Source organism: Dipodomys merriami, unplaced genomic scaffold (genome assembly GCF_024711535.1).
Source record: "Dipodomys merriami isolate MVZ:Mamm:240054 unplaced genomic scaffold, mDipMer1.0.p SCAF_65, whole genome shotgun sequence".
Lineage (NCBI taxonomy): Eukaryota > Metazoa > Chordata > Mammalia > Rodentia > Heteromyidae > Dipodomys > Dipodomys merriami.
In genome coordinates, this window is record NW_027206235.1 from 304,165 (window position 1) to 315,000 (window position 10,836).

The following is a 10,836-nucleotide window of genomic DNA, read 5'->3' on the forward strand; positions in this document are numbered from 1 at the left end:
TGTCTTTCTCATACAATACCTTAGAATCTTATAATTCAAACTTTGGTCTCATGGTGCCTGCAATGATTATTTTTAATCTCAATTCCTACACTGACCCACCCCCACCCTTCCTTGATTCATTCATTTCATGAGAGGAAACTGGAATTCACAACCATGGTATTTTCAGAAAGTGGACACTAGATGGAGTTTGCTCACCGTCGTTCTCTTGTTCTGGGCGAGGGCAGGGAAAGGAAGGAATACCCATCACACTTGGTGGGTAGTGAGAGCTTCTTGATTTTACTGGCACCATACAGTGCCACCTCATGTGATTCTGCCCGCCTTGTGGTCCTGCATTACACAGTACTAATCAGCCCTGAGGAAACCTTCAACAGACCTGAAACTGCAGTTGTTATAGATACATAGCACAGCTTTCCAGTTCCAAATCAAAGACAATTTCCCCTGTACAAAATGAGCCCCATTAGCCTTATGCAGCTGGCGCATCTCTGTAACCCACAGCTACTTAGAAGGCTGAGAGAAATGTAAAGGTCGTTTCCAAGCTGGCCTAACAGGGTAGTATTTAAGTCTACTGTGAGATTAAGGATTTCCCAGGAAACCACATGTGGAGCTGTTGCCCAAAAATGTATACTAGTAGCTGCCTTGGGGAAAAAATAAAATAGTGAAAATGTAAATATCAACACCCAGGCACTGAGCTCAATCCTCACATCCAAAAAAAAAAAGGTAAGGAAGAAAAGAAGAAATAAAGAATTCATTTCAATTTTTTGTTTTGTATGAATCATTTCCATGTGATATTTCTTGTATTTTTCAAGTCTATTAATATATTATGTATAGAACAGTACCGTAAGATTGCTTTCTTGCAGTGTTCTTATCTTACCCACTCATTAACTTAGGCCTTGGCCTTTGCAAAAGGTAGTTCTCTGAGAGGCTTCCTGCCTAGATTTCCTGATAACAGTCCTTCTTGGAATTCCAGTTTCTTCTAAAAGGTCCTAAGCAACACTGTAACTCGTTGCCATGACTACATTTACAAGACAAAAGTTACCTCAGTTACCTGTAGAACTCTGCCTCACTACTAGCAACACCCACCCTCTATCTTCCCTTCTGGGTGTGGGCGGGGCAAGCTGACTAAATGGCTCCTGTGTTTCCTGGGAGGCTATTTTTTTTTTGTGGGCGGGGAGGGTCCGGTCAGGGGACCTGAACTCTGGTCCTGGATGCTGTCCCTCAGCTCTTCAACTCAAGGCAAGCACTGTACCACTTGAGCCACAGCGCCACTCCCAGCTTTTTTCTTTTTGCTTATGTGGTGCTGCGGATTCCAACCGAGGGCCTCAGGTATGCAAGGCAAGAGCTCTACCAGTGAGCCGCCTTCCCAGCCCATGGGAAGCTATTTTTTTTTAAAGTGGCTCCCCAGTTATCTGTTATTATGGCATTGAGAGGCTGGGTTGTGAAAAGACGCGCAAGACTACAATTAGTACGTAAAGTCTAGCGCCAGTGGAAGCTTACATGTATGCTTTCTAGAGTGGCTGGAGCACCAGTACTGAAAAGAAGATTACAACCTGTCTGGAGAACTAGGACAATGATTACATGATTGGTGAGTAAATTTCCTTCCGATTCCATTTTCACCATGGTTTTTCACTCTAAGAATCCAATCTGTGGCCTTCTTAATCCTTTTTTTTTCCACCCCACCTCACACCCAATAGCAAGGTAAAATTCCCCTCTATTCTCTTTTCTCTGTCTTCTCTAGAATCACTTGCAATATAAGCCAATTGAAACGTATCCAACCGCGGATCCGGCTTTGAAGTGGCTATTGACTGGTGTGGTCCTAGACCATCGTGTCCAGAAGGATACATCGATGTGTTTTGAAAGATCCTAAACCAAATGTACTTGTGATCATGACCCAAAGCGTGAGGACAGGTACATTTCTGTCCTCCTAATTCCAGCTTTGGTCCTCACACGTCCGGTTGTTATAATACGTTCACAGTCGTGCCACTTACGGATATTACGTCTTGTGTCTTCTCTGCAATATCTTAAATGCTCAGAGAAGTTACACCTTCTGACAAAAGGACAGTATGTGTGTCACACACACGGGGACACACACACACTCTGTTTGCCCGGAGTGCTGTGTAGCTTACCATGTCCAGTTATAGTTTAGGTCTAGCGTCCACGTAGGAGAGAAAACAGGTGCCGTTGGTTGGTCGGTCTGTCTGTCTCTCCGCCGGTCTGTCTTCCCCTGGCATCACCTGTTCTAGGTTCTTCTCCGCCGCCGCCGGCACCCCCCCCTCTGCCCCCCCCCCCCCCCGCTCCTAGTCCATCAGTCCATCCATCTACTTCCCTGTAACTGACATAATCTTCTTCTTCTTCTTTGGGGAATGGATGAATAAACTTTTACCTTGTGGATATTGTACACACACCCTAAGGGGTGTGTGTGTGTGTGTGTGTGTGTGTGTGTGTGTGTGTGTGTGTGTGTGTGTGTGTGTGTGTGTGTGTGTGTGTGTGTGTGTGTTGACGGAATAGAGTGTTTACCATGCCTGACCCCCTGGCTCTGCCTCTCTACCCGTCTGCGATGCGATGTGTGTGCTGGGGCGCTTCTGCCCGCATATGTTCCCAGTGCGAACTCCAAAGAGAAGTACGCCCGCCGGGCCTGTGGGTTCTAACCATGCTTCACCCCCCCCCCCCGGGAGATAGGATCGCCCCTCTGACCCCCCCACTCTGTTTGGGCCGGGGCCCCTCGTCTGTCTCTCCCTGTCTTTCCTCCTAGGGTTCCCTACCTGCCCTCCCCCCAGCCCCGCACACACACACACACACACACACACACACACACACACACACACACACACACACACACACACAGAGTCACAGACACACACACACAGAGTCACAGACACACACACCCACACCCACTGTGCACCGCCACACTCGGGTCCAGGTCCTCCACCACAGGCATGTGAGTGAAGATGCCTCTACCCTCCAACACCTGTGTGTCGGGTTCAGATTCATCGCCTCATGCCCCGAATCCTGCTCCAGAGAGAGTGGCAGAGCCTATTAGAAAAGGCTAGCTGTTTTTTTGTTTTTGTTTTTGTTTTTTTTTTTTTTTATTTTAAGGTAGTCCCATTTGTCGAGTCTCTCTCCAATTTGTTGTGACCCTGGGACTCTGTTCAGGAAGTTCCTTCCTGTGCCTATTAGTTCAAGTGTCTCTCCTACTCTGTCCTGCAGTAGTTTCAGAGATTCAGGTTTAATGTTAAGGTCTTTAATCCATTTTGAGTTGATGTTGGTGCATGGTGATAGGCTGGGGTCCACTTTTAGTTTTCTGCATGTGGCTGCCCAGTTTTCCCAGTACCAGCGGTTGAAGAGGCTGTGTTTCTTCCATTGTATGTCTTTGGCTCCTTTGTCGAATATCAGCTGGCTGTAGGCCTGTGGATTTATTTCTGGATCTTCTATTCTGTTCCATTGGTCTTCGGGTCTGTTTTTGTGCCAGTACCATGCTGTCTTTGTTATTATAGCTCTGTAGTAGAGTTTGAAGTTCGGCATGGATAGCCCTCCCATATTGTCTTTATCCCCTAGAATTGTTTTGGCTATTCTAGGTCTTTTGTTGTTCCATATGAATTTTTGGACTGTTTTCTGTATTTCAGTGATGTACGTCATTGGGATTTTAATAGGAATTGCGTTGAATTTGTATATTAGTTTTGGAAGTATTACCATCTTTACTATATTAAGTCGGCCTATCCAGGAGCATGGGAGGTCTTTCCATTTCCTAGTGTCTTCTGCAATTTCTTTCTTTAACTTTTTATAGTTCTCATTAAATAGTTCTTTTACATCTTTGGTTAGGTTAATTCCTAAATATTTTATTTTTCGGGAGGTTATTGTGAATGGGGTTGCTCCCTTTATTTCCCTCTCTTCCTGTACATTATCAGTGTATAGGAAGGCAACTGATTTTTGTGGGTTTATTTTGTATCCTGCTATTTTGACGAAGAGAGTTATGATTTCTAAGAGATTCGGGATGGACTTTTAGGGATCGTGGAGGGAGGTATAGTATCATGTCGTCTGCAAAAAGGGATAGTTTAACTTTTTCTTTCCCTATGCGGATCCCTTTAATGTCTTTTTCTTGCCTTATTGCCCTGGCTAAGGGTTCTAGGACTATATTGAAGAGGAGTGGAGACAGTGGGCATCCTTGCCTTGTTCCTGATTTTAGGAGAATTGGTTGTAGCTTTTCCCCATTAAGTATAATATTGGCTATTGGTCTGTCATAAATGGCTTTTATTGTTTTTAGAAATGTTCCTTCTATTCCTATTTTCTCCAGAGCTTTTAGCATGAATGAATGTTGAATTTTGTCAAAGGCCTTTTCTGCCCAGCCAGCGGCTCTCGTTTGGCTTTCCTGTCATTTAGTGATGGGTGAGTGGACTCACGCTTCCCATGGCGCTGTCACCGTGGGTTTCCAGACCTGTGTGCGTGACGTGTACCTACCCTCTCTGTGTTAGAAGAAACCTCTCTCTGGCCTTCCCCCTGCCCTTTCCCTGCCTGTGAAGGGGGGGGGGGGGCGGGTGGGGGCGGGGGGAGGGAGCGTGTTGTGGGGCGGGCGGGCGGCGGACTTTCACAAGTGAGCGGGGTGCCTCCCGAGGGCTCGTCTCTTGCTGGAGCCGACCCATCTTTGGGAGTTTTTTGTTGTTGTTGTTGTTGTTGTTGTTGTTGTTGTTGTTGTTGTTGTTTCTTTCTGGTTTCCATCTGGGGGAAAAAGAAAACAAAACGTACAAACACCCCCCCCCCCCAAAAAAAAAAAAAAAAGACGGGCGGGCAGACGGTGGGACGAGCGCTCACTTGCCCTTTTCTGGCCATGTTGGGTGGGGGTGGGGGTCTTGCCACGGGCGGCGGAGGTCGTGCGGGTGGCCGGTTCGTTTTCTCTCGTGGTGCAGGCCTGCCGTCTTTGCCGCCCCTTCCTGCTTGGGACCGATCCCGGCTTCCCGGTTCTCGGGTTCGGGCCGCTCCGTTCGGGCGACTCCCGTCCTGGTTCCTGGTTTCACTTTGGTCGCGGTTGGCGGCGGCGGCGGCGGCTCGATCTCGGTCTAGGTCTCTGGTGGCTCTGGTGTCGTTCGTGAGGTCGCAGAGAGGACCCGGCTGCAGGTCCTGACCTAGGTTGTGCCTCTCGGTGCGTGGCGGTGGGGAGTGAGGCGATTCGTTTCCGTGTTCTGTGTCTCCGGAGCTCAGAGCCGGCCGGCGCGCGCCGATCCGGGGTACGGCGGCTCGGTGGAGTCGGTCGTTGGAAGGCGGTTGTCGTGCTCCCCCTGGCGTCCGCCTTGATATGACAGTCCCCTCGTTCTCAGCCGAGCGAGCGAGTGAAGGAGGAGGTCTGGCGGCAGCGAGCCGGGCGGAGGCCCGGCCTCTACCGGGTGCCGGGCGCGACTGTCGCCGTGGTGTCGCTGTGGCGCCGGGGCGGCTGTTCTGTCGGACTTTGCGCCCGCAGGCGAGCGCGGGGTGGGGCCGTGAGTCGCCGCTCTCTCTTCCGTGCCCGGTCTGTGCCGGGGGTGGCGGCTTGGTCGGGTCGACCAGTAGTTCTGTCTGGGCCCGACGCCTTGTCCTCCTCCCCTCCCGTAGTTCTGTCTGGGCCCGACGCCTTGTCCTCCTCCCCTCCCTGGACTCTGGTCTTTGAGGGCGAAAGAAGGAGAGTACGAGGGACGTCTCGGGAGTCGGGGGAAAGGGTCCCCGGGTGAGCCGCTAGGTGGTGGGGCCGGTCCCGGCCCGGACTCGGACCACCCCCCCTCCCCGGAGTCACCTCCGAGTGAGCGCTTGGCGCGTGCCGGGCGCGAGGGCCTGGGTCGCCGGCCCCGTGTGGTCTCCCTCCACGGCCCCGGAGGCCGGAGGACAGACCTCTGCGGCGGGAGGAGCCGTGGGCACGGCCGAGGCGAGCCTCGGGGCCGGGACCTACACCCCCCCCCTCCCCGACATAGGATGGTCGTCGGAGTCACCTCCGAGTGAGCGCTTGGCGCGTGCCGGGCGCGAGGGCCTGGGTCGCCGGCCCCGTGTGGTCTCCCTCCATGGCCCCGGAGGCCAGAGGCCAGACCTCTGCGGCGGGAGGAGCCGTGGGCACGGCCGAGGCGAGCCTCGGGGCCGGGACCTACACCCCGCCCCTCCCCGACATAGGATGGTCGTCGGAGTCACCTCCGAGTGAGCGCTTGGCGCGTGCCGGGCGCGAGGGCCTGGGTCGCCGGCCCCGTGTGGCCTTCCTCCACGGCCTTCTCCACGGCCCCGGAGGCCGGAGGACAGACTTCTCCGGCGCGAGGAGCCGTGGGCACGGCCGAGGCGAGCCTCGGGGCCGGGACCTACCTACCTACCGTCTGCGGTGTGCGCGATGGCGGGGACTTGCCCGGTGGGCCCTGCGTAGGGGAAAAGTCGAGGCGGAGGGAGCACCTCGGGAGTCGGGGACCCGAGCCCGGGAGTCCCGCGTGTGTGCGTGCTGGCGGCAGGGCGCTCACCACCGACCCCGCGCGGTGTGGGTGTGGTGGCTGGGTGCCTCTCGGAGTGGGTGCCTCGCGTCTGCCGGGGGAAGGCTCCCCGTGCCGCTCGTGCCGTGAGCCCGTGCGCACCCGGGGTAGTGGGGCGGGTGCGTCCCCTGACCCCGCTCCCGCCCTCTCTCTTCGTCTGTCTTCGCCTTATGTGGTCGACCAGCTGTCCCTGAGAGTTCCGTGTCTGGCTCTGTTGGGGACATGTTGGGGACAGGTGTCCCCGATGTGGTTTCCGAGAGGTCCCTGTCGCCAGCGAGTTGTCGCCCCTGCGTGACCAGCTGGTTTTGGCGTGGTGACGTGAGGATTTTGTACCTGCAGGAGGGTGCTGGCATGCCGTGTCCCGGTGGCTGTCAGCGGGTCTTTTGGGGCTCTCTCGGATGCTGTGTGCCGGGCCTTTCCCGTCTCTTCCCGGTCCGGGTCCCCCTGCCCTTCCCCCCGCACCCCGGGCTCCCGCTGCCCTGAGCAGGCCTTGCCCCTGTGGTGGCTCGTGGGTGTGGTGGTGGTGGTGGTGGTGGTGGTGGTGGTTGTTGGTTGGTGGCTGAGTGAGTCCCGTCGTCCTTGATCTCTCCCCCGCTCCCGGTGCCGGATTCTGGCCCTTGCCTCGGCACGCCGAGGAGGAGAGTGGTTGGTTGCCTGGGGTGCATAGGTAGGCCCGCGCGGTGTGCTTCCCTCGCCGTGGCCGGCTTGAGGAGGAAAAGGCGGGGGGCGAGTCCTGCCTTGCCTTGCCTGTGCGTGTGCGGCATCCCCGTCCTGCCGTCGTGCTCGTCCGACCTCCGTGGCTTTTTTTTTTTTTTTTTTTTTTTTTTTTTTTCCCTATCGCCCCTAGCTCCAACTCCCCCGACCTGCCGCTTCCCGATGGCGGGCCTGGTCGGCCGCTGACCTGCGCTACTCCCGAGCGCTGTCCGTGGTTCTTTTTCTTTTTCTTTTTTTCCTCTCTAGCTTCTTTCGGCTCTGTGCCCGGCGGAGGTGTCCTGGTAATCCCGAGCGCCAGGGACGCTGAAGCCCGTGGTATTTTTTTTTATTTTTTTATTTTTTTATTTTTTATTTTTTTTTTTTTCCTTTTACCTCGCTCGTTACTCACGAAAGGTTGTCTGTCCTGGCTACGCTTTTATCCCAGGCTGTTGGCCCTCTCGGGAGCCGAGCTTCCTGGGCCCCACCGCCTCCCGAGTGCCGTGTGGCTGTCTTCTCCGCCCCCTCGGTGTGATTGATGTGGTGACGTTGCGATCTCCTTCGGGCCCGGGCCTAAGCTGCGCCAGGCGAGGGACGGACATTCATGGCGAATGGGACCGCTCTTCTCGTTCTGCCCGTGGGCCCCTGCCCTCACCGTCCCACCGTGCCGGCGCCGGTGGTGTGCGGGGAGGCAGGGGTGCGGCAACCGGGTCCGGCTGCGCTCTCCCTGCCCTCGCCGTGAGGTCGGGGACTTGTACACGCTGGAGGAGGGGGGGCGCCCCTGATCTTGCTCCTCTCTTCCCGTGACTCGTTATCGGCACGGGGGTCGGCTCTCTCCGCGGAGAGGGAGGGTCGGTGCTCCGTGCTTGCCCGTGCTGTGTGGTGTGAAAAGCCGCGCCTCGCGCTCTGCCCTCTTGCGGTGCTCCCGGAACGCTCCCGGTCGGTTCTCTCAGGTGCCTGAGGCTGAGTGGTGGTGTCGTTCCCGATCCCGGCGTTGTCCGTTGCCTTGTGCCAGCCTGCTGCCCGTGGTGTGTCCCGGCCGTCCTTGGGTTTGTGGGGCTTGTGCGAGTGAGAAAAAAGTTATCGCAGAGATTGACGTCTCTGCTGGGGGGGGGTCGAGGCGGTTCCCCAGAGGAGGAGCGCTCTTCCCTTGTTGCGCCGGGCGGGTGGCTTCCCCGCATGAGCTGCCGGCCCTGGTCCTGGCTTGTCTTCCCTGCCGTGTCACCTGGCTCTTGTTGCACCGGGGGACCTGAGATGTTGCAGTGGGAGGCGAGCCGGGCCTGTGCGGGCTTCCCCGCCCGTGTGCGCGACTTTGCTCTGGCCCCGCACGGCAAGGCCGACCGACCAGGGTTGGTGTTGCTGCTGCCGCAGACCCCCCCCGCCCCACCCCTCCCTGCCACCCGTGGTGGGAAGGATGGACGCCTTTGATGTGTGCTGGTCCCGGCGGGGTTCCCGTCGGGGTTGGGTGCGGGCCACCCTCAGAGTGAGGAGAGGTTCTCTAGCGATCCTCGTTCGGGAGGCGGCGTTCGCTGCCGGGTTGGCGGGGGCCCGCCCCCGATGGGCTCCCGCGGCCCTGCCGCTCCCTGTCCCGCTTTTGAGCGTTAGTGGCTGCCCGCGTTGGTAACTGCGTGCCCGCGCCTCCCCCCTCCGAGCTGGGGGAGGGTCCCGCGGGGCCTCTCCCGGGCCGTCGTCTGGTGTGGTGAGTGGAGGACGTTCCCGATCCGTCCCCGCCCCTGCCTCGCGCGCGGTGTGTCGAGTGGCGGAGCCTGGAGCCTGTGCTGGGTCGCGATGCGAGGGCGTGTGGTGTGTGGCTTCCCGGCCTCGTGCTTGGGGTGCCGTGGGGTTTTTGGGGGGTCCCGTCCCCCTCCCCCTCCGGCCCCTGGCGACGCTGTTCCCGAGCGTCTGTGTGGGCCGCCGCCCGTTGGCGACGACGGCGCCGTGCCGGGCGCCGGGCCCCGCGGTGTTCCGGGGCCGCCGTGCCCGTGGTGGTGTGCCGCTCGGGGGGGTTCTGGCCCTCCGGAGCCGAGGATCCCGGTGTGTGTGGGCCCTTGCTCACGCGGCCGAAAAAGAGGCGGTCGATGATGGGTGCCGTGTCCGGCGGTGTGGATGGGTGCGGTGGGGCCCTGCTGGCGCGGGTGGCTCCGCGGGCGCTCGCGGGGTCTTTGAGGCGTGTGCGAGCTGCCTTTTCCCTCTCGGGCCTCTTTTGGGGGGGCCCGCCGCTGCCGCGGTGGGGGTTTCCGGTCCGCTGGTCGGCCGGCTCGGTGTCCCAGGCGTTGCGCGGGACCGCCCAGGAGTTGGGGGTGGTGAGATCCCGCGTTCGTTTCCCTGGCGTGCCGGCTGTGCCCGGAAAGGTCTCACCTCCCCGCTGGTTTGCGGCTGCGCCACCCGCCCGTGGGGGGGGTGGCCGCTCGCTCGCTCGCTCGCCTCTCACCCCGGTGACCCGACCCGATGACCCTCCCCGCTGCTCTTATTGGGCTTCCGGCATGCCCTCCTCACCCGCATCAGCCTTCCGCGATCCTCACCGGTTTGGCCTTGGTGGCCGGCCACCGGCGGACGGTCGAGTTGGGCGTGTGTGGTGTGTTCTCTTGGTGGGGGGGGGACGGCGCTCGGCTCGTGAGGCTGCCCTCCCGGTGTGGGGGAGGCACGTCGTCGCGGCGGCGGTGGCTTTTGAAGGGTCTTCCCGGATCGGTTTTGCTCACGACGCGAGGGCTCCTGCCAGCGGGACCGCCGGTACGCCACGGGGGCGGTGGCGGTGAGATTCCCGCGTGCGTCCCTCGCTCGGGAGTTGGCCGTCCGGGGGCCCGAAGCCGGCGTGACGTGTCTCCTCCCGCTGGGCGCCGCCTCGCGTGCCTGCGCGATGTCGTCCCGGGTTCCCGCGCCTCCCTCCTGCTCGCCGTGCCAGAGGCTTGCCCGCATCGTCTCCTCCGTCTCGAGCCGTGTGGCTTCGTCCCCCGCCCCGGTCCCGGATCCGGGGCGTTGTGCTCTCCCGGCGTGTCGCCGCCGCGTGCCCGTCGCGACCCCGGTTCCCGTGCCTGGCCCCGTCCGCTCTGTGCCGGCGGTGTCCGCGCGTGAGCGTGCTCGCGTGCGTTGGGTTTGGTGTCGCCCGCCTCCCGGGGTCCCTGCCGCCGCCTCCGGCCGCCGCCGTTGGCCGGTGTGACTTGTCGCCGACGGGTCGTCGCCGCAGACCCCCGACCCCTTGCCGGCACCGCCGGTCCGCGGTGGCGCGGGTCGTTGTGCGCTCGGCCCCCGCGTCCGTGCGAGCGAGTGAATTCGGGCCGGCTTCTGAGGGAGGCGGAGAAAAACCCCGTGGCCGTGTGGCGTGCGTTGCGTTGTGCGCGTCACCCTCGGCTTTCTGGCCGCTCGGGTGTGTGCCACGCGCGACCCGGCCGGCTGGCCGGCTGGACCGTGGACGTCGGCGCGCCGCCTCCGGGCGGGGAAGGGGCCTGGCTCTCCTCCCCGTCCGTGTGTGCGCGCCACCGCTCCCGTGCCCGCCGGGCCGGCAGGCGGGGTGTCGGTGATGCGGTGCCCTCGCGCTTTGGGTGCGGTGTGGTGCCCTTCCCCCCCCCCGGCCACGGGTTCCCCTACCCTCTCCGTGCTCTTCCTCTCTCTGCTCGTCACCGCGCGGTGGCCTGCTTGCGCCCGTGTGCCCGCGCCGCCGTCCCGGATGGTGGCGGTTGGGTCG

The 10,836-nt window shown here is 59.6% G+C and overlaps 1 long non-coding RNA gene across 1 annotated transcript in view; it reads left to right on the top strand.

The window, feature by feature from the left end:
- The first annotated feature begins 1,182 nt into the window (after window positions 1–1,182).
- The window catches only part of LOC138815542 (uncharacterized), a 20,819-nt gene continuing 11,165 nt past the window's right edge, over window positions 1,183–10,836 (top strand). The window contains exons 1-2 of the long non-coding RNA XR_011368355.1: window positions 1,183–1,323; window positions 1,510–1,582. This is a non-coding gene — a long non-coding RNA (uncharacterized lncRNA). The remainder of the gene's footprint in view (window positions 1,324–1,509; window positions 1,583–10,836) is intronic.